The sequence below is a fragment of the Dasypus novemcinctus genome, chromosome 11 (assembly GCF_030445035.2).
Source record: "Dasypus novemcinctus isolate mDasNov1 chromosome 11, mDasNov1.1.hap2, whole genome shotgun sequence".
In the NCBI taxonomy this organism is placed as follows: domain Eukaryota; kingdom Metazoa; phylum Chordata; class Mammalia; order Cingulata; family Dasypodidae; genus Dasypus; species Dasypus novemcinctus.
Genome location: NC_080683.1, coordinates 3,808,277 through 3,831,835, shown reverse-complemented (window position 1 = coordinate 3,831,835; position 23,559 = coordinate 3,808,277). Strand labels below are relative to the sequence as shown.

The following is a 23,559-nucleotide window of genomic DNA, read 5'->3' as shown; positions in this document are numbered from 1 at the left end:
ACTGTTTTAGAAAGTTAAGGAAAACTAACATCCTTTAAAAGGGCAACCAACTATATTTTTGTTTTTCTTCCAATTTCAAATGTGACTTCAAAACCTATCAGTAAGTTCCTCTTTTGAATCTCAAAATGTATGTGCGTTCATTACCATTTGATTGTCATCTCTTCTAGATTTCTAAGTTCAGTCTTTTAAATTTTAAATTGTTTATATTATCTGTAAGTTAGCTTATATATTTCTATGTGTTTGATTTTGTAGGAACTACTTCAGGACAATCCAGTAAGTTGGTTTTCTTTCACTTATCACTAGCATGCCTTGGTCTCTTAGGATTAGAAAAGGATTGTTTTTTCCTACAGTAAATTTCCAGTAGCTGTTTTTAAAATGCCATGATTAAAAGACTAGTAATGGAGTATGAGATTGAAAGTGAAAACTTGAAACACTTAATTTTCCTTCAACTACTCTTGAAATACATAGAGAAAAGTATATAGAGAATACATAGAGAATACATAGAGATAAGAATACTTTTAAATTGAAAATTAAAATGTCTATGAAATACGGGGGAATCATAGGAGATGAAAATCTGAAACAAAACTAATAAAGCTGAAAAGCAAGTGCATTAGTAATAACTAACTTAGTTCATGCAGAAAACATGATCCAAAATATATTCCGGAGGATTAATACTAAACAGAGAGTAATAAACACCAGAAACCAGAAGGACTTGTCCTTCCATTCATTACAGAATGTGAGGTATTGATGTTTCCTGTTTTTCAGCCATTTTACTGATATAAATTCACATGCCATATATTCTATCCAAAGTACACCATTGATGGCTTCTCGTATGATCACAGAGATGTGCATTTATCACCACAATCAATTTTGGAATGTTTAAATTTCCCCATAGTCCTTAGCTATTACTTCTCACCTTTAGAACAGCCCAGCTTTTATCGTATTTATTCATCTCTTCTACATCTGATTCTTGCCCTGGATGTGCAGTACAAGTTTCAAAGATGGCTCTGTTTGTGCAATTGTTTCACCCCAGGAGAGCTTCCTTTCCCTGCCCCTTCTCCAGTCATCATGATCTCTTGTTTATTATTGTTTTGCCCCTATACTTTTTTTTACTACCCTTTCATTGTCTTTAGCTACTTTTGCCTGGAGGGCAAAATCTGAGAGGAGGGTCACCACGGACAGGACTGTCCACAGTTAGATTTTTCAGCCAGAGCAGGGCCAGGGACCCATGATGGGGGTGCAGACAAGTTTCAAAGATCTCTGTGAGGAGGGTCAGGAAAGATAGAAAAATATCCTTTCTGTTGGCTGCCCTGTGCTGCGCTTTCCTGACCTGCCAGCAGATGGCACTCTTCAGCAAACTGTCACCCACGCCCTGAGGAAGCAGCGTGTCCATAAACCTCCGCCAGCGCTGACTCTCAGGGGTGGGGCTGAAACAGTGGCCACGAGGACCCTGTCCAGCACCGCGGTCAGAACCACACCCAGCGACCTCAATAGGCTGTTCAAAAGCTGAGATTAGTTCTCAGCCCCACGCGCCACCCCGTTCAAGGTGAAGAGGGTCTCCCGGTTCCTCCCCACTCACAGCAGGGACCAATCCAGGGCAACTGGCGCCGAGGGGGGACGGCACTGACAGCCGCCACAGCACAAGGTAATCCAGAGTCTTTTACTGCAGTTTCTCGGTATCCTTGTCCCGCTCTTCCCTGGATGCTGCATGTGTTCCCTGACCTCCAGAGACCCAGACAGTTGTGTCAGGCAGTTTTGGGGGTCCATCAGCTGTTTTTGGATGAGGAGTGAATCTTGGGGGTCCCTATTCCACCACCTTCCCTGGAAGACTTCAACTATTTTTTTAAAATCTCTCTCTTCACATCTATCATGTGCTTTGTGTATCTTATACCAATGCTGGTGAGTGCATATACACTTACAGTTATCTATTCTTCATGGGTTGACAGTTTTATCATTACAAAAACCTTTTTTGTCTCCAGTAAAAATTTTTGTCTAAAAGTCTATTTTGTCAGACTTTAGTGGAGCCACTCCAGCTCTCTGTTGGTTATTCCTTTTGCATGGTCTAACTTTTTCAATCCTTTTCCTTTCAATCTATTTCTGACTTTGAATCTAAAGTGCGTCTCCTGAAGACAGCATATATTGGATCATGTTTTATTATATATTCTCCTAATTTCTGCCATTTTCTGGGAGTATTTAATTCCCTTACATTTATTGTATATTACTGACAAGGTAATGTTTATATGTGTCAGTTTGCTGATCTTTTTATATATGTTGTCTATATGTAGTTTTCCTATTCACCCATGACTGTTTCTTTTTTTATTTTTATTTTTTAATTTTTTTATTTAATTGCATTTTTTAAGGTACATAGATAACAAAAAACATTACATTAAAAAATACAAGAGGTTCCAACATACCCCACACCCCACTCCCCCACTATGACTGCTTCTTTTGTATTACACAGATGTTTTCTAGAATACTGTTTGAAATCCTTGGTCATTTCTACTAGTGTATAATTTTGAGTTGTTTTCTTTGTGATTGCTCTGGAGATGTCAACTAATGTCACTAGTTACAACAATCTAGTTCAGATTAATACCAGTTTAATTTTGGTAGAAACGTTGGTTCTATCTACATTACACACCCCACCCGTGTGCTTTACTGTCATATGAATTGTATTTTTTGCATTGTGTACCATCACCACAGAATATAATTATTGCTTTGTGCAGTTGTCTTTTAAACTATATATGGAAAAGAGTAACAAAAAGAAGTTACATTTTTACTACCTCAGACGTTTACCTGTGGAGTTACCCTATTTCTCATTTCTTTATGTGGATTCAGTTTACTCTCTAGGATCCTTCACTTTGGCCTGAAAACTTCCTTTAAAGTATTTCATATGAGGCAGGCCTAATAGCAATGAATTCTCTTACTTTTTCTTTATCTGCAAATATCTTAATTTTTTTTTTCATTTTGGAAGGATAGTTCAGCTTGATATACCCTTATCAATGGACAAGACACTTTCTTCAGCACTTTAAGCATGTTTTCCCACTGCTTACTGGGCTCCCTAATTTCTGATGTGAAATCCACGTTATTCTTACCGAGGATCACTTGTACATGATGAGTCACTGCATTCTTGGTACTTCCAAGATTCTCTCCAGGTCTTTGACTTTTGAAAGTTTGACGATGTGTCTAGGAATGGATCTCTTTGAATTTATTCTTCTTGTAGTTTGTTGAACTTCTTGAAAATGGATTAGTCAAATTATATATTTTGCCCATTATTTCTTCAATATTCTTCATGTGTCCTTTGTTTTTCCTTTTCCTCTGGAATTCTCATTATGCCTATATTGGTATGCTTGATGGTGTTTCACTGGTTTCAGATTATATGTTCATTTTACTTCATTGTTTCTCTTCTTATTCCTCAGACTGGAAAATCCTAATTAACCTATATTCAGGTTTGCAGATTTGTTCTTTTGACTGCTCAAATATGCTGATGATTATTTCATTCCAGTTACTGTACTTTTCAACAGCATAATTTCTATTTTGCTCTCTTTTTTTGTATATAGCTTATTTCTCTTCATTGATATTCTTTATTTGTAGAGTTACCGTTTTCATACATTGTTAGTTATTTGGATGTGGTGACCTTTAGTTCTTTGAACATATTTTAAAAAGCTGGTTTAACATTTTGTCTAGTAAGTCCAATGACAGAGCATCCCCAAGAACAGTTTCTTTTGGTTAACTTTTTTCTTTTGTATAGGATATATTTCCTTATTTTTGGCATGTCTCATAATTTTTTGTTGAAAAAAAAAAACAAATAATATACTTTGACCCTAGAAATCAGAACCTTCCCCTCTCTATTTGTTGTTGTTCTTACTTGTTAGACCTGTTTTGTTTACTGCCTTATCTGAAGTCTGTATTCTTTGTCATACATGGTCATTAAAGTCTCTTACCCACTAGCTTAGTGATCAGCTAATGGTTGACAGATAATATCCTTTTTTTTAAAAGATTTATTTATTTATTTATTTCTCTCCCCCTCACCCCCCCGCACCCTGCCCTGGTTGTCTGTTCTCTGTGTCTATTTGCTGCGTCTTCTTCTTTGTCCGCTTCTGTTGTTGTCAGTGGCACGGGAATCTGTGTTTTCATTTTTGGTTGCGTCATCTTATTGCATCAGCTCTCTGTGTGTGTGGCACCATTCCTGGGCAGGCTGCACTTTCTTTCGCGCTGGGCGGCTCTCCTTAAGGGGTGCACTCCTTGCACGTGGGGCCCCTCTACGTGGGGGACACCCCTGCGTGGCAGGGCACTCCTTGCGCGCATCAGCACTGCGCATGGGTGAGCTCCACACGGGTCAAGGAGGCCAGGGGTCTGAACCGTGGATCTCCCATGTGGTAGGCGGACGCCCTAACCCAGGGCCAAGTCCGCTTCCCTACAGATAATATCTTAGCCACCTGGACCAATAGGTCTTCCTGTCTTGGCCGACAGGCTCTGTGTGCATGTTGAGGCATTCCTTTAACACTCAGGCAGGCAGTTGACAACTTCACATCCTGTTGGTATAATGGCTCTAGGACAGCAAGAGCCAGAGTTTAGGCCTCTCTATCATTTTTTCTGAGATTTCTCACATCTCTGAGTATTTGAGTAACTTGTCACATTCTCAAGGCCTTCAATAGTCCCAGGAACACGTTGAAGCTTTACAAAGCCTCTGTGGACATACATTCTCTAGCTTTAGGTTTTTGTGGGTTTTTTTTTAAACTTTGTGATTTTTCGTTTGTTCAAATGTTATGAACCATCTTAGGCAACCAGAATGTTAAACAGTTACCTGTAATTGCTTTCAATAGAGCTGATAGAAAAAAAATCCTTTAATTCTCTCTCAGTATTTGTGCTTTTGTTATACTGTATTTCAAATCTATATTTATTTTTTTCAAGGATGTGACTCTTTGGGGTCATCTTAGAATTCTATCTCCCACAAAATGGTAAAGGAGGTGAGGTGTTAAGTAGAAGAGCAAGAAGGTCTCAACTTTATAGAAGAAAGCCAGTCTGTAGATACCATATAAAACTGAAAATGTAACACTTACATTTTCAGAAAGCTCTTTTCAAATATTTAGATAAATTCAGGAGAAAAAGCCTACATTTAAGAACTGAGTGGTTTTAATTTGGGTGAGGAAATCTGATTGTGAATGGTTTTGAGGGGAAAGAAGTTTTTGCTATAAGCCTGCAACATTGGTTGTCTTTTCAAAAGTAGAAAATACGTATTTCTTTCATGAAAAATTTAGTAGAACAATATTTTGGAAAATGCTGAATTCTGTGGCATTAATAATGAGAAAGTTTAATAGAGAAAACTAGTCTTTCTTTTATATTCAAGGTTAAATTTTTTTTTGTTTTCTTTGTTTCAGCTGAGACTCCACAATCCTTTCCTAGGTTCATTTTCAATTTCTCACATTTCTTTTATCCTCCTTGATAAAAAAGAAGTTTCTCAATTCTCAGACTGTTACACCTTCAAGTCTTTTAATCATGTAGACCACAATACAGAAGGAAAATATTCATTAGATCATCTCACGCAAATCACACTTGTGTTACTAGCCTACATAATCACAGAAAGTCCCAGAACCCATCAGTACCCTCTCTTTCTGTTTCCAGTAACTGGATGATTTGGTCTTTTAATTGTGAAGCTTTTGAGTTCTGTAGATATTAATATATCTGATAGTAAAACCACTCATGAGGAGGATATCTAAATCCATATTAGGCAAATTGAAATAAACCACTAATTTCACTTCCCTTCTTAAGCACACTCACACAAATGACTTAAAAACAATAAGAAAAGACACAAACCTGCAAAAATTAATCTTAAAAAACAGAAAGAATGCAAAAATTACCTGCACAGCAAAGAAGACTTTTAACAGGAAAGTTGATACAATACAAAAGTATGCATGTGTAGATGTAATTGAAGTCCATAGTCAGTTAATTTTAAGCAGTGGAAAAAACCCCTAGATAATCTGGAGAGGCATGACTCAATGAGTTGAAAGGCCTGAACTAAGAGCAGAGTTGAGGCTTCCCTGATGAGGAAGAAATTCCACCTGTGAAGGAAGGCCATAGCTAGAGCCCAAACTTTCCATACTGCCTTATATTTGGTTAGGCAGTCTGGAAAATCAAATAAGCCAATTACTTGTGATGAACCTCTAATAAAAATCTCCTACTGATTCTGTTTATCTGGTTGAACTCTGACTGATATACTACTTTGAAAGTGAAAAAAATCTAAAAACAATGGCTCCACTGCAGAAGATCAGCCCAACTGGAGGACTGAGGGCTATTCAAACACTCCCTTCAAAGAGACAAGAAATCTGACACCCACATGTCTTTCAACAAATTAAAAGATTATACACTTCAAAGAGACTTTTGACATGAATTCTTGTTTAGTGCAAAAGGAAGTAATAAAATTGAAGAATAAAGGAAATCACAAGTTACAAAGGGAGACCAAAAAAGGTAAAACCAATGGAATAAAAGCATAACTACCACTCAGTTAAGAAAGACGTAGTAAGAGTTCCAGGAAGATGGCATTGCAGTAGGCAACAGGGCTCAACTCTCTTCATAAAAGCCATCGAGAAGGGGCCGAAAGCTGTCCAGGGGACTGCTTTGGGGTTCAGCACACAAGGACTGTGCTTCACAACTCCAAGAATGGTGAGGGAGGGAGAGAGAAGAACCCAAAACAGTAAATGTGAGTTACTAAAACTCTGTGGCAGCCAAGAAGAGCCCCATTCCCCACCCTCAAGAATTAAACCTGAATAAGACCCCTGACTCACGTTAGCCAAATGAGAGGGTAGCAGACATCTTCCTCCCTACGGCTTCTCTTCAGTGAATTCAGCCAACAGAGCCCGTGTTGACTCCTGTCTCTGGCCAGACCAGAACCAGGGAAAATAGAGGTTGAAAGAAACACATCCCAGGAAGGCTTTGCATATGACTGTCACATGCTGGCGGGCCTGGAAACAGCAAGGAGAAAAACTGCTTTTAGGCTTCTCTTTAGCCCTGACATTGGGAGAAAATCTGCACCCAATTAGTGAGTTCCTGGACTGTTTTTGATAACTTAAGCTGGACATGTTTATTTTTTTAATATATCTTTAAATTTTTATTCTTACCCCTCTCCCAGATGGCTTCTGTGTCTGTCTGCTCATAGTCTGCTTCTCTTCTTTTGGAGGCACCAGAAACTGAACAGAGACTTGCCATGTGGGAAGCAAGTGTCAAATTGCATGAGCCATTTCTGCTCCCTGCTGGTTACAGCATCTCCTGGTTGTGGGGTCTATTGTTTGTGGTGTCTGCAGCATCTGCTGGTTGCAGCAGCTTTTTGGTTGCAGCATCTGCTCATTGTGGCCTCTGCTTAGTGTGACATCTGCTCGTTGCAGCATCTGCTCATCTTCTTTAGCGAGCACAAGGAACTGAAAGTATGACCTCCCATGTTGAAGGTTGGTGTCCAATTGCTTTAGCAACATCTGCTCCCCAGGCCACGCCTTTTTAAAGACTTGGAATAAATGGAAACAAAAACCAAAGAAGAGCTGTGAAAGAAAGAAAAAAACACAAGGCAAGAGAGATATTGACCATGTGAATAAATTCACCAGTATATTCAGATGATTAGACATCAGCAAAAAAATTTAAGCCATAATAAAAACAGCAAGAGAAGGCCAGCCCAAGAGAACAAACCAACTACTTGATGAGATACATTTAAGACAAGTAATCGATGGTATTCACACAAATCTCCCAAATCAAATCAAAGAATTGAAGGAAATTGTGACTAAAGAGATAAAGGATATTGAGAATACACTGGGTGAGCATAAAGAACAAATTGAAAGCCTGCAAAGAAAAATAAGTTTACAGGAATGAAGGATATGATGGAGGAGATTAAAAATACATTAGAGGCACATAACAGCAGATTTGAATTTCTCCAAGATAGCCTTACTGATATAGAGAACAAAACATCCAAACTGGAAAACACAGGAGAATAGAAAGAGGAAGGACTGGAAAAAAATGCTGCAAGGTTTCAGGGAACTGAATGACAGCACAAAAATCACAAACTCATGCGTTATCAGTGTCCCAGCAAGAGAAGGAAATGGACAAGGGGCAAATAGGATATTTGAGGAAATAATGACTGAAATCTTCCCAAACATTATGAAAGACATAAACAGCAATATCCAATGGAGAGCACACCCCAAACAGAATAAATTCAAATAGGCTTACTTGGAGAGATACCTACTACTCAGAATGACAAGTATCAGAGATATAAAGAGGATTCTAAAAGCAGCAAGAGAAAGGCAAAGCACCACATAAAAGAAAGCCTCAATAAGATAGAGTGCCAACCTCTCATCAGAAATCATGGAAAGAAAGTCTGATGTATTTAAGGTACTGAAATAGAAAAATTGCTAGCCAAGAATTTGTAAGTGGCAAAACTGCCCTTCAAATATGAGGCTGAGTTTAAAGTCTTAGGAGACAAACAAAAACAGTATGTTAACAAATGACCAGAATTACAAGAAATACTAACAGGATTACTACAGCCTGAAAGGGAAAAACAATAGTGGGGAACTTGGAGAAGAGTGAAGAAATGAAGATTATTAAGAAGGGTAAATTTAAAAGTGAAAAAACAGACAATAGTAAGATGTGATGAAAGAAAGCCAAAGGATAAAATGGATGAAGTAAGTAATGCCTTTACAGTAATAACATTGAATGCTAATGGCTGAACTCACCAATCAAAAGCAGACTGATAGAATGGAGGAAAATATATGAGCCATCTATATTCTATCTACAAAAGACTCACCTCAGATGTAAGGACACAACCAGGATGAAAGCAAAAGGATGGAAAAAGATATTCCATGCAAAGAGAAACTAAAAAAGAGCTGCAGGACTGGTACTAATATTGGACAAAAGAGATTTTAAATGCAAAAGCTGTTATAACAGATGAAGAAGGGCATTATATAATTACAAAGGGGGCAATTTACAAAGAAGCAATAACTATAATAAATATTTATGGACCTAACCTGGGTGCCCCAAAATACATGAGGCACACATTAGCAAAACTGAAGAGAAAAATGGATGTTCTACAATAATAGTTAGAGATGTCACTATACCACTGTCAGTATTGGATATAACATCTGGATGGGCATAAAGAAACAGAGAGCTAGATCTAACAGACGTTTATAGATCCTTACACCCTAAAACAGCAGGATATACATTGTAGTCAAGTGCTCAAGGATCCTTCTCCAGGAAAGACCATATGTTGGTTCACAAGACAGGTCCCAATAAATTTTAAAACACTGAAATTATACAAGAAACTTTCTCTGATCATAATGGAATGAAGCTGGAAATCAATAACGCATGGAAAAAGGGAAAATGTGTAAATATATGGAGATTAAACAACAAATTCTTAAATAATCAGTATGTCAAAGAAGAAATTGCAAGAAAATTCAGTGAACACCTTGAAACAAATAAAAAATGAGAACACAGCATATCAAAACTTATGGGACACAGCAAAGACAGTGCTGAGAGGGAAATTTATAGTCCTCAGTGCTTACATTAAACAAGAAGAAAGACCTAAAAATTGAAGACCTAACTACACACCTGGAATAACTATGAAAAGAACAGCAAACTAATCCAAGCCAAAGAAAAGTGGTAAAGATCAGAGGAACAATAAATGAAATCAAGAAGGAAAATAGAATAGAGAGAATCAACAAAACCAAAGTTGGTTCTCTGAAAAAATGAACAAAATCAATAAATCCTTAGCTAGAATGACAAAGGAATAAAAAGCGAAGACTCAAAACACTAAAATCAGAAATGAGAGTGGGGCATTATTTAAGACAATTCATAAAAGGATACTGTGAACAACAGTACACACCAAAACTAGAGAATATAGATGAGACGTACAAATTCATAGAAACACATGAACAACCTACACTGACCCTAGAAGAAATAGGAGACCTCAGGAAACCAATCACAAGAGATTAAAATCAAAAGTTCACAAAGATGAAAAGCCTAGCACAGATGGCTTAACAGGTAAATTCTACCAATCATTCAAAGGAAATTTAATACAAATCTTGTTGAAACACATTCAATTAACTGAACAGTTAGTAATGCTACCAATCTCTTTTTTTTTTTTTTTTCCTATTTAAAGCAGTCATGCCAAGTATCCCAGGATGCTTTATGCTGGCTAATTCTCCAACATGGCCCCCTTTTATTTATTTATTTTTTCTTCTTTATTTTCTTTTAAATTTTACATTCAAAAAATATGAGGTCCCCATATACCCCCCACCCCACCCACGCCACCCCTCCCATGTCAACAACCTCTTCCATCATTGTGGCACATCCACTGCACCCGGCGAATACATTCTGGAGAACCGCTGCTGCACATGGACAGTGGTCCACATTGTAGTCCACACTCTCCCCCAGTCCACCCAGTGGGCCACGACAGGGCATATAACGTCCAGCATCCGTCCCTGCAGCACCACCTAGAACAACTCCAAATCCTGAAAATGCCCCCACACCATATCTCTTCTTCCCTCTCCCGACCATCAGCAGCCACTGTGGCCACCCTCTCCACATCACTACTACAATTTCTTCCTTTACTAATCACAATAGTTCCCCAGCAGAACACCAGTAAGTCCACTCTAATTCCTACTCTACCAATCTCATTTTATGAAGCCATTACTCCAATACCATACTCAGGTAAAGATATTACAAAAAAAGAAAATTACAGACCCATTTCTCTAATGAAAATAGATGCAAAAATATTCACCAAAATACTTGCAAACTGAATCCAAAAGCACATTAACAGGATTATATTCCATGATCAAATGGGTTTTTTTTTAATATAATGTTTTATTTTTATAAGATACTTATATTATATAAATGTTACATAAAAAATATAAGAGATTCCCATATACCCAGCTCCCCAATCCTCCCACATTTTCCCACATTAACAACATCCTTCATTAGGATGGTACATTCGTCACAATTGATGAGCACATTTTGGATCATTACCACTAACCACAGATTATAGTTTACATTATAGTTTACACTCTCTCACACACAATCTTGTCACTTATGGCAAGATATATAATGGCCTGCCTCTGTCATCACAGTCCCATACAGGCCAAGACCCAAGTCCCAAAAATGTCCCCATACTACACCTGTTTTTCCCTCTCCCTATCCTCAGAACCTCCAGTGGCCACTGCCACCACATCAGTAATAAAACTTCCTCCATTGCTAGAATCAGAATAAGTCTAGAGTAGAATACCAGTAAGTCTACTTTAATTCGTCATTCATTCCCTAATCCTGAGGATTCTAGGATGGTGATCCCCATTCTCCCTCTAATTTAGAGTGGACTTGGGATGTGGGGCAGATGGATGGGACTATCTTGCTTTCAAATGGGTTTTATCCCAGGTAAGCAGGGGTGGTTCAACACAAGACAATCAATGAGTGTAATAAACTACATTAATAAATTGAAGAAGAAAAATCAAATGATTATCTCAACTGATACAGAAAAATTGTTTTTCAAAATACAGTATCCTTTCTTTATAAAAACAACCCAAAAAACAAGAATAGAAGAAAACTTTCTTAACATGAAAACTGCATATATGAAAAACCTACAGTTAGCATTGTGCTCAATGATGAAAGACTGAAAGCTTTCCCACCGAGATCAAGGAGACCCACTGTCACCTGTTATTCAATATTGTGCTAGAAGTTCTAGCAAGAGCAATTAGGCTAGACAAAGAAATAAAAAGCACCCAGATAGGAAAGAAAGAAGTACAACTTTTGCTCTTCACTAATGATATGATACTATCTCTAGAAAATCCTGAAAAAATCCACAACAAAGCTATTACAAATAATAGTCAAGTTCAACAAAGTGGCAAGATACAAGACTAATAGGCAAAAATCAATGGCATTTCTATACACTACAGATTAGCAATCCAAGGAGGAAATCTGAGGGGGAAATTCCATTTATAATAGCAACTGAAAGAATCAAATATTTAGGAATAAACTTAACCGAGGACATAAAAGACCTGTATTCATAAAACTACCAATAATTGCTAAAAAGAAACTACAGAAGACTTAAATACATGGAAGGACTTTTTGTGTTAATGGAATGGAAGCCTAAATATCATTGAAATGACACTTATACCCAAACTGATTAACAGATTGAATGCAATCAGACAAAACTCCCGACAGACTTTTTTGCGGAAATGGAAAAGCCAATTAAATTTCTTTGGAAGGGTAAGGGACCCAAATAGCCAAAAATGTCTTTAAAAAGAAAAACAAGGTTGGAGAACTCTCACTTTCTGATTTTAAAGCATATTACTTGGCTACAGTGGTAAAAACACAATGGTACTGGCATAAAGACAGACACATTGACACCTTGACCAATGGGACCAAATCAAGAACTCAGAAAAAGACCCTCACATTATAGTCAAATGATTTTTGACATTCTTCTCTCCATTTCTTCTGGGCTTAGTATTTCAGGTTTGTTAGACCCTTGCACCACATCTTATATATTTTCTATGCTCTTCTCTGGAGCAGAGTACTGTCCCTCGCGCAACATAGCAGCTGACTTCCTTAAAGCCATCAGGAGAATCTCTCCCTCTGGACTGCTAACACTGAATATTAAATAATGCAAAATTACCTCCCCAGTGACTATTTTATCACCTAGGCCATATTCTTCTGACTAGAAGCAGTCACCGGTTCTGATCTCATTCAAGAGGAGAAAATTATGCAAAAATGTGTCTCATTAAGAATCATCTTTGATCTCCCTATTACCAAAAGATAAAGGCAATCAGGCTTTGATAGAACCTCATCTTCAAAAGATGGAAGTCAGTAGAATCTTTATAAAATGGAAAATAAAAGAAATCACAATTTCGATAGGAAAAAAAGTCTTCCTTTCACTGGAAAATAACCATTTTTATTTATTTTCTTTGTGTTTCAACTGAGCCTGTAGAATTCACCAATAAAGACATTTTCACTTTTGCAGATCTGCTTACGACTACTATTTACAAAGAAGACTCTGAGGTCTAAGGCTGTAATAACTTCAAGTTTTAGATGAGACTAAAGACAAAAAATATTAATCTCTCAAATATAGTCAATAGATGTCTGATTTCATGTGCATTCTAGGAAGCATTCTGGAATACATTAGTACCTCCCATTTTGCTTCTAATCAGTAGGCAATTGGATCTGGTAATTATGAGAATTTTGGGCATTCTGAATGTTACCACGTCTGATTGTAAAACCACCAATGAAGAGAGTATCAGATCTCAAAGCAGGAAAACTGAAAGGAGAAGTTTCTTCTTCTTTTCAGAAGATCACTCGATGGCAGATAGAATAACAAAATGCATACACCGACAAAAAAATTTTAAGAAATCCTAATTAAATTAAAAATTAAGTGGAGAGAAAAGCAAATTTTGCCAAGGAGAACTGTGATAATATAACTCAAGTAAGAATATTATTTATATGGCCATGATATTAATAACACAATTATTAATATTAATACTGATTAACAAAAAAAGTGATGCAGTTTATTGGAAAGAATGGGAGATGAGAGTGAATTAGAGAAGGGTAGAAAAACAAGCAAAATCTTGTTGTCTATAGTAAGAAGCCAATGAATATTATTCAAATTTAAGAAAGCATGAAAGAGCATGGAGATATTATATAAGAATTATTAAATAGCCTCTGCCCAAATTTTTAAGTGAAAAGGTCATTTTAGGTAGAAAGGGATGGGTGAGAATATGGGTGTTTTATTTCCATAAAATAATATGACTTTTAAAATAAGTATTTTAATATAAGAAAAACTAAACTTAAATACATCATGTAAATTTTACCTTCTATTCAATTATTTTAGAAATTTAGGGAAAAGGAATATCCTTCTAATCAGCAACGAGCAACTATATTTTTGTTTTTCTTCCAGTTTCAGGTGTGACTTCAAAACCTGTCAGTAAGTTCCTCTTTTGAATTTGAAATTTTGTGTCCATTCATTACCTGGTGATTGTCATCACCACTAGGTTTGTAAACTCACTCTTTTAAATTTTAAATATTTTATATTAACTCCAATTAATATATATATTTATATGTATTTCTATTTGTAGGTACTATTTCAGGACAATCTAGTAAGTAGCTTTTCTGTCCCTTATCACTAGTATGACTTGGTCTCTTAGAATTAGAAAAGGATTGCTTTTTCCCACAATAAATTTCCAGAAGCTGTTTAATAAATGCCATGATTAAAGAACTAACACTGAAGTATGAGGTTGAAAGTGAAAACTTAAAACAATTCATTTTGCTTCAACTACTCTTGAAATCACATTTAAAATGTTTTTAAATGGCAAAACTAAAATGTCTATAAGGGGGGAACCATAAGTAGATGAAAATCTGAAACAAAACTAACAAAGCTGAAAAACAAATGGTGAATAATAACTAATGTTGTTGATGCACAGAACGTGATCCAAAACACATTCAGGAGGGCTAGTGCTAAACAGAGAGTAATAAAAAGCAGAAACCATAAGAAATTGTTCTATTCTTTACTGAATGCGAGGTATTGATATCTCCAACTACTGGTGTGTGTTTTCCAGCACTTTTTTTTTTTCAGATATATTCACATACCATACATTCCATCCAAAGTGCATATTGATGGTTTTCAGTATGATCAGAGTTGTGCATTCATCACCACAATCAATTTTAGAATGATTTCATTTCGCCATAAAGAAAAATCCCATACTCCTTAGCCATTACCTCTCACCTTTAGAACATTCCAGCTTTTATCATATTTATTCAGCTCTTCTGCATCTGATTCTTGCCTTCATTATGCAGTACAATTTAAGATTGCTCTGTTTGTGCAATGGTTTCACCCCAGGAGAGCTTCCTTTCCCTGCTCCCTCTCCAGTTTTGCCTCTATAATTTTTTTTACTCTCCTTTCATTGAGTTTAGCTACTTTTGCCTGGAGGGCAAAATCTGAGAGGAGGACCAATACAGAGAGACTTTCCCAGGTCAGTTTTTCAGCCAAAGTAGGGCCAGGGACCCATATAGAGGGTGAAGTCAAGTTCCAAAGATCCCTGGGAAGAGGATCACGAAAAATGAAACTTTTTTGTTGGCTCCCCAAGCTGCACTTTCCTGATCTGTCCAGCAGTTGGCACTTTCAGAAAACTGTTACCCTCACCCTGCGGGAGCAGTGTGTCCATATACTTCCATCAGTTCTGACTCTCAGGGGTGGGATTGAATCAATATCCACAGCGGTCCCTGTCCAGCACAGTGGTCTAGAACCAAACCCAGGGATCTCAATAAGCTATTGAAAAGCTGAGATCAGTTCTCAGCTGTAACCCCGACCCAGTTCAGGTGAAGAGGGTTTCCCCATTCCTCGCAACTTGCAGTAGCCAGCCAGGGACTCAGGGGTGGGGCATTGGCACTGACAGGCACCACAGAACAAGTACTCAGAGCTTCAGTAGTACACAAAATCTTAGTTCATATCTATCCCCATTCCCATCCCCACCCTTGTGCTATTGTTGTCATATGAATTTTATTTTTGCATTTTGTACCATCACCAGAATATAATCATTGCTTTCTGCAGGTTTCCTTTAAAACAAATAAGAGAAAAGAGTTAGAAACAAAAATTACATTTCTACTGCTTCAGGTATTTACCTGTGTACTTAGTTACCTTTACTGTTACATCTTACTTCTTTATGTGGATTTAGTTTACTCTCTAGTGTCCTTCACTTTGGCCTGAAAACTCCCTTTAAAGTATTTCTTATGGGGCAGGTCTACTAGCAACGAATTCTCTTAATTTTTGTTTACCTGCAAATGTCTTTTTTTTTTTAAGATTTATTTATTTCTCTCCCCTTCCCCACCCCCCACCCTGGTTGTCTGTTCTCTGTGTCTATTTGCTGTGTCTTCTTTCTCTGTTTCTGTTGTTGTCAGCGGCACTGGAATCTGTGTTTCTTTTTGTTGCGTCATCTTGTTGTGTCAGCTCTCCGTGTGTGCGGCGCCACTCCCGGGCAGGCTGCACTTTCTTTCGCGCTGGGCGGCTCTCCTTACGGAGCGCACTCCTTGCGCGTGGGGCTCCCCTATGCGGGGATACCCCTACATGGCAGGGCACTCCTTGCACACATCAGCACTGCGCATGGGCCAGCTCCACATGGGTCAAGGAGGCCCGGGGTTTGAACCATGGGTAGACGGATGTCCTAACCACTGGGCCAAGTCCACTGCCATATCTACAAATGTCTTACTGTTTCTTTCATTTTGAAAGGATCGTTCTCCTTGCTTTATATTACTCTTGGTGGACAAGTAACTTTCTTTAGCACTCTAAACATGTTGTCCCACTGTTTACTGGGCTTCCTAATTTCTGGTGTGAAATCACCTATTAATCTTAGAGATTCACTTGTACATGAGGAGTCACTACGTTCTTAGCATTTTCAACCATTTTCCCTGGAGGTTTTCAATAATTGTTTTATAAATATCTCTCTCTATTCACATTTTTCATGTGCTTTGTGTATCTTACAGCTCTGCTGTTGAGTGCATATATGTTTATATTTATCATCTATTCTGGATGAATTGACAATTTTATCATTATAAAAATCCTTCTTTGTCCCTAGTAAAAAAAAAATTGTCTTGGTCTATTTTGTATGGCCATTCCTGCTCTCTTTTGGCTACTCCTTTCACAGGGTTTAACTTTTTTTATCCTTTTCCTTTCTGTTTATTTGTGATTTTGAATCTAATATGTGTCTCTTATACACAGCATATAGTTGAATCATGTTTTATTATCTATTCTCCTAATTTTTGCCTTTTTATTACCATATTTAATTCCTCTACATTTACTGTAATTACTAACAAGGTAGTATTTATATGTGTCATTTTGCTGGTCTTTTAAAATGTTGTCTTTTTCGTTTTCCTCTTCATCCATTACTGCTTCTTTTGAGTTACACAGATCTTTTCTAGAATGCCATTTGAAATACTTGGTCATTTCTATCAGTGTATAATTTTGAGTTATTTTCTTTGTGATTGCTTTGGAGATTGCAATTAATATTGTTACTTATACCACTCTGGTTCAGATTCATACCAGCTTACTGTTGGTAGTATACAAAAACTACAGCTCCTATCTATCTGCATTTCCACCACCCACCCTTGTGCCATTATTGTCATATGAATTTTGTACCATCACCACAGAATATTGCTTTATGCACAGAATATTGCTTTATGCAAGTGACTTTTAAACCATGTAAGAGAAAGGAGTTACAAACAAAAATTACATTTCTACTGCCTCAGATATTTACCTGTGTAGTTACCTTTACCATTATGTTGTATTTCTTCATGTGAATTCCATTTACTCTCTAGTATCCTTCCCTTTGGCCTGAAAACTTCCTTTAAAGTATTTCTTTTGGGGCAGGTCTATTAGCAATGAGTTCTATTTTTTTCCTGCAAATGTCTTAATGGTGCCTTCATTTTTGAAGGATAGTTCTGCTTGATATGTAATTCTTGGCAGACAAGTCGCTTTCTTCTTCAGCAGGTTAAATATGTTGTCACACTGCTTACTGGGATCCATACTTTCTGATGTGAAATCTGCTATTAATCTTATTGAGGATCACTTGGAAATGAGAAGCCATTGCTTTCTTGGTACATAAAAGACTCTCTCCTAGTTTTTGTTTTTTCACTATTTCATGATGTGTCTAGGAATGGATGTCTTTGAGTTCATCCTTCCTGTAAGTTGTTGAACTTCTTGAAAATGAATTAATCAAATTGGATATATTTTTCTCATTATTTCTTCAATATTCTTTCTACCTTCTTTGTTTTTCCTCTTTAGGAATTCTCATTATGCCTATGGTGGTATGCTTGATGGTGTTCCTCTGGATTCAGAGTATATGTTCATTTTACTTCATTCTTTCTCTTCTAGTTCCTCAGACTGGATATTCCTAATTAACCTATATTCAAGTTTGTGGATTCCTTCCCTTGAATGCTCAGATGTGCTGATGATTATTTCATTTCAGTTACTGTACTATTCAGCAACAGAATTTCTGTTTGGTATATGGTTTATACACCTTTAAAGAAATTCTTTATTTGGTGAGACACCACACTCATTGTTAGTTATTTGGATATGGTTTCCTTTACTTCTTTGAAAATATTTAAAATAGCTGGTTGAATTTTTCTCTAGTAAGTCCAATGATAGAGCCTTCACAAGGACAATTTCTTTTGATTAACTTTTTTCTTGTTTATGGGCTATATCTCCATTTTTTTTTTGTCTTATAATTTTTGTTGGAAAACATACATTTAAATAATATAATTTATCTCTGGAAATCAGATTCTCCCCCTTTCCAGAGTTTGTTGCTGTTCTTATTTCTTATACTTGTTTTGTTTACTGACTTTCTGAAGACTGTATTCCTTGTCATGCATGATCACTAAAGTCTCTTACCCACTCACTTAGTGGTCAGCTAATGGTTTGACAGATAAGATCTTAACCACCTAGATCAATAACTCATCCTTTCTTTGCTGAGGGGCTCTGTGTGCATGTTGAGGCGTTCCTTTAACACTCAGGCAGGCATTTGACAAGTTCATTCCTATTGGTATAGTGGCTCTAGGAGAGCCAGAGCTGAGAGCTTAGGCCTCTCAATCATTTCTTATGAGATTTCTCACATCTCAGGTCAGGTGAGCAACTCTTCATGTTCTCATAGCCTTCAAAAGTCCCAGGAATACATTGAAGTTTTTACAGAATGCTGTGGACATTTCATTCCCTAGGTTTTGTTTTTACTTTTTTGTTTAAGCTAGTGGTGAGTCTATTATTTGTTCCAAATGTTATCAACCATCTTAGACAACCAGAATTTAAATAATTTCCTGTAATTGCTCTCAATACACCTGCTAGAAAAATAAACACTCTTTACTTGAATTCTCTCTCAGTCTTTGTGCTCTTGTTAACCTGTATTTCAAATCTACATTTATTTTTTCAAGGATGTAACTCTCTGGGTGTCATCATAGAATTCTCTCTTCTCTCTCTTTATGAAAGGTCAAGGAGGTGAGGTGTTAAATAGAAGATCAAGAAGGCCACATCTTTGAAAGGAGAAACCAGTCAGTGGATATCATATAAAACTGAAAATATAAGAACTCTCATTTTCAGAAAGTTCTCTTCAAATATTTAGATAAATTCCAGAAGAAAGAGCATAATTCAAATATTGGGAGAACAAAAATTGACTGTAAATGTCTGTGACAGGGAACAAGTTTTTCCTCTAAGTCTGTAACATTAGTTGTCTTTTCAAATTAGAATTTATATATTTCTTTCATTAAAATTTAATATAATAATATATTGGAAAATTTCAAATTCTATTGCATGAATAATGAGAAAAGCTAATAGAGAATTTTTTATTCAAATAAAATTTGTTTTTCTTTTATTTCAGCTGAGACTCCACAATCCTTTTGTAAGTTCATTTTCAATTTCTCACATCTCTTTTAGTCTCCTTGATAAAAAAGAAGTTTTTGGATTTTCAGGCTTTTACACCTTCAAGTCTAAACCAGAATACAGAAAGAAAATGTTAATTTCCTTCTTCAGGCAAATCATCTCATGTTAATAGATTTATGCAATCTAAGAAAGAACATAGAACTCATCACTGCCTCTCTTTCTGTTTATAATCAGGGCATGACTTGGTCTGCTAATTGTGAAGATTTTGAGTTCCATGGATATTATCATATCTGATAGTAAAACCACCCACGAAGGGAGTATCTAAATCCATATTAGGCAAATTTGAAATAAACCACTTACTGAACATCCCTCCTTAAATTCACTCATACAAACAACTTAGAAAAAATAACAAAAGACACAAACCTGAAAAAAATAATCTAAAAAACCAGGAAGAATGCAAAAATCAACTGTACAGCAGAGAAGACAGGAAAGTTTATATACTACTACGTAAACTATAAACCATGCTTAGTAGCAATGCTCCAAAATGTGTTTATCAATAGCAATGAATGTACAACACTAATGAAAGAAGTTGTTAATGTGGGAAAAGTGGGAGGTGTGGGGAGTGAGGCATATGGGAATCCCCTATATTTTTTAATGTAACATTTTATGTAATCTATGTATTTTTAAAAGATAAGTAAAAATGTATTTTTTAAACAATATATGTATAGATGTGGTTGAAGTACATAATCAATTAATTTTAAACAACAGAGAAAATCCCTACAGAATCTGTGTGAGAGTGTCTTCATGAGTTTAAAGGCCTTAACTAAGAGCAGAGTGGAGGATTCCCTGATGTGGAAGAAATTCCACCTGTGGGAAAAGGCCATAACCATACCCCAATATTTCCAGCCTGCCTTTCCTGATGGCCTGCCTTACAATTTGGTTAGGCAGTCTGCAAAATCAAATAAGCCAATTATTTGTGATGAACTCTAATAAAAATCTCCTACTGATTCTGTCTATCTGGTTGAACTCTGACTCATATACTACTTTGAAAGTGAAAAAAAATCCAAAAATAATGCCTCCACTGCAGAATATCAGCTAGTCCAGATGGAGGACTGAGGGCTATTCAAATGCTCTCTTCAAAGAGACAAGAAATCTCAATGACACACACCTCATTCAACTAATTAAGAGATGATACACTTGAAACAGATTTTGGCATTAATTTTGTTTAGGGGAAAAAAGTAATAAATTGGAAGAATAAAGGAAATCACAAGTTCCAAAAGGAAACAAAAAAATGAAATGTGAAACCAATGGAATAAAAATATAGCTACCACTCAGTTAAGAAATACATAGTGAGAGTTCCAGGAAGATGGCATTGGACTTGGCAAGCAGGGCTCAACTCTTCACAAAACTAACTGAGAAAGTGCCAGAAGCTGTCTGAGGGAAGTGCTTGGTGTCAACAGACCAAGATAGTGCTGCAAACCTCCCAGGGGGGTTAGGGAGAGAGTCAAAGAACCCAAAACAATAAATGTGAGTTACTAAACCTCTATGGGGGCCTAGAAGGGCCCCACTCCCCACCCTCGAGATGTTACACCTGAATAAAACTCCTGACTCACTACAGCCAAATGACAGGGTAACCAACATCTTCCTCCCTTTCAGCTGTTACAAGGAAAGAGGGAGGCTCTGTTGGAGGACTTCTCCTCAGTGATTTCATCCAACAGAGCTCTGACTATCAGCTCTGGCCAGATCAGAAACATGGGAATAGAGAGGTTGAAAAAAACACATCCAGGGAAAGGTATGCATATGTCCATCATATGCTGACCAGGCAGGAAAATGAAAGGAGAAAAACTGATTCTAAATCTCTCTTTAGCCCCACCCCTAGGAGAAAATCTGCACCCAATTAGTGAGTTCCTAGACTACTTGTGATAACTTAAGCTGTACATTTTTATTTATTTTTATTCCTTTCCTCCCCCCAGATGGCTCACTTGTCTGTCTGCTCATTGTCTACATGTATTATTTAGGAGACACTGGAAATTGAACCCAGGACCTCCAATGTGGGAGGCAGGTGCCCAACCACTTGAGCCACTTGTGCTCTCTACAGTTGGCAGCATTCCCTGGTCATGGAGTCTGCAGGTAGCAACGTCTGCAAGGTCTGTTGGTTGCGGCCCATCATATTGGTTGCAGATACAGCTCATTGTGGTATCTACTCATGGCATCTGTGTTGTGGCATTGGCTCAATGAGACATCTGTCATCTTTTTTGGAAGCACTGGGAACCAAACTGGGAAACCCCATGTGGAAGGCTGATGCCCAATTGCCTGAGCAACATCTGCTGCTGAATTGGGCATTTGTAAAGACTTAAAATAAGTAGAACCAAAACTCAGAGAAGAGCTTTGAATAACAAAAACTCCAGCCAAGAGAGATATAGAGCATGAGAGAATATTTACCAATATATTCAGATGATTAGACATCAGCAAAAAATTACAAACCATACTAGAAAACAGGAAGAGAAGATTCAACCAAAGGAACAAACCAAATACCTTGATAAGATATAACATTTAAGACAACTAATCAATGATATTCACACAAATTTCCTAAATCCATTCAAAGAATTGAAGAAAAATATGACTAAAGAGATAATGGACATTAAGAAGACACTGGGTGGGCAGCGGACTTGGCCCAGTGGTTAGGGCATCTTTCTACCACATGGGAGGTCCACGGTTCAAATCCCGGGCCTCCTTGACCCGTGTGGAGCTGGCCCATGCAGTGCTGATGTGCACAAGGAGTGCCCTGCCATGCAGGGGTGTCCCCCGCGTAGGGGAGCCCTACACGCAAGGAGTGCGCCCCATAAGGAGAGCCACCCAGTGCAAAAGAAAGTGCAGCCTGCCCAGGAATGGTGCCGCACACATGGAGAGCTGACACAACAAGATGACGCAGCAAAAAGAAACACAGATTCCCGTGCTGCTGACAACAACAGAAGTGGACAAAGAAGTGGACAGCAAATAGACACAGAGAACAGACAACCAGGGTGGGGAGGGAGGGGAGAGAAATAAATAAATAAATAAATCTTTAAAAAAAAAAAAAAAGAAGAAGACACTGGGTGAACATAAGGACCAAAATGGAAAGAAAAATAACAGTTTATGGGAATGAAAGACACAATGGATAAAATTTAAAAACATTAGAGGCACATAAGAGCAGATCTGAATTTCTCCAAGACAGAAAGTGATATTGAGTACAAAACAACCAAACTGGAAAAGACAGGAGAATAGAAAGAGGAAGGATTTGAAAAAATGGAACAGGGTTTCAGGGAACTGAATGACAGCACAAAATGCATAAACATATGCATGGCTGGTGTCCAAGGAGAAGAATATAAAAAGAGGGCAGAAAGAATCTTTGAGGAAATAATGACTGAAAAATTCCCAAAGCTTATGAAAGACATAAATATCAGTATCTAAGAAGGAAAATGCTTCCCAAACAGAATATCCAAATAGGCTTACTCTGAGACACCTGCTACTCAGAATAACAAATATCAGATAAAAAGAGGATTTTAAAAGCAGCAAGAAAAAGGAAATGCATCACATAATAGGGACCTCAATAATACTGAGTCCCAACCTCTCATCAGAAAGCATGGAAGTGAGAAGAAAGTGTGTTATGATGTACATAAGGTACTGAAAGAGAAAAACTGCCAGTCATGAATGTATAACCAGCAAAACTTACCTTCAAAAATAAAAATGAGGGCAAGTTTAAAGTCTTCAGAGACAAACAAAAACAAAGAGTATGTTAAAAAATGACCAGAATTACAAGAGATACTAAATGGAGTGCTGCAGCCTGAAAGGAAAAAACAAGAGTGAGAGACTTGGAGAAAAATGTAGAAATGAAGATTATTAAGAATGGTAAATTTAAGAGTAAAAAGGCAGACAGTAGTAAGTAGTGACAACAGAAAGCAAAAGGATGAAACGGATGAAGTAAGTAATGCCTGTACAGTAATAACATTGAATGTTAATGACTTGAACTCACAATCAAAATACATAAACAATAGAATGGAAGAAAAAAACATAAGCCATTTATATGCTGTCTACGAAAGAGTCACCTCAGATGTAAGGACATAACCAAGGTGAAAGCAAAAGGATTAAAAAATATTTTTCATGCAAAAAGAAACCGAAAAGGAGTTGCAGGAGTATATTAATCAGTC

General features: G+C 37.1%; 1 protein-coding gene across 1 annotated transcript in view; it reads left to right on the top strand.

The window, feature by feature from the left end:
• Positions 1 to 267: 267 nt before the first annotated feature.
• Positions 268 to 23,559, top strand: part of LOC131280359 (sodium/potassium/calcium exchanger 1-like) — a 232,745-nt gene continuing 209,453 nt past the window's right edge. Inside the window, exons 1-2 of the mRNA XM_071218410.1 lie at positions 268 to 273; positions 19,371 to 19,391. The gene's annotated coding sequence lies outside the window, so the exon portion shown is untranslated. The remainder of the gene's footprint in view (positions 274 to 19,370; positions 19,392 to 23,559) is intronic.